The following is a 1010-nucleotide window of genomic DNA, read 5'->3' on the forward strand; positions in this document are numbered from 1 at the left end:
GCAGATTTATCTGTAGCAGACTTCAGACTTGAATCAAATATTAAGGGAATTAGCTATTAAGTGTATAATTTCAGACTATCCGGGCTTTCATCCGGTCTGTGTTTATTCGGGTGTTGTAACCCTTCTACCTGTACACATATCTTCAAAATTATATGGTGGCATTGCCCAAGTTTCAAATGAAAGCCAACGTTTGTTGTCGGCTTCGATTCCGGAGCAATTCTTCTTTGTTTCATAAACCTTTGACTGTGATATCAGAATCTTGTACCATTTAAACTTCAAAGCAGAGGAGATACCCAAAAGTACGTCTAAAGGGGTGAACCGTGAACGTTGTGTTGTGGTTTTAATGAAAACTAGTGTGGTTAGAGATTCAATCAAAACTACTAAATTACATGTTGGTTTTTATCAATAAAAAATTCAAACCCGAGATCTCTTCCAACACTTCGAAGAGAAATTTTGTTTCTCTTTCCCAAAAGCAAAACCATATGAGAAATTATTCTTGCAATTAGTACCAATACAACCAAATATGAAGGTGTTTCATTTGATTGTTTTTGTGACATTTCATTCCATAACGGGAAAGATGTCTAAAATTCGAAAAGAGTTTTGATTTAGTGCAATAAGACCTTGATTAACAAAAATTTTAATTCTGCCAGTTAGTACTACGGTCTAGTGATATTCATCTTTACGTAAGAGGTCTTAGGTTCGATTTTAGTCAAAAGAGAATTTAAACCACAGTATTGCTAGCCCATTGTGAGACTAATCCCACCTTCTCCTCATTAGTGTAGATAATATCGTTTGCTAAAAAAAAACAAAAACAAAAATTTTAATTTTAGATTTAATATAACTTTGTAATTGTGCCATCAAATAATATTTTGTAAATTAAAATCTATTTCAATTTTTTAATTTGAAAGTATATTCCATAATTCTAATAACGACAGACTAAAGGATTTTAATGTATTTGAGACCCAAATTAATTGAATATCTCCAAAAGGCAAATAATACTAAATAGTGCA

The sequence above is a fragment of the Pyrus communis genome, chromosome 1, assembly GCF_963583255.1.
Source record: "Pyrus communis chromosome 1, drPyrComm1.1, whole genome shotgun sequence".
NCBI classification, from domain to species: Eukaryota; Viridiplantae; Streptophyta; class Magnoliopsida; order Rosales; family Rosaceae; genus Pyrus; species Pyrus communis.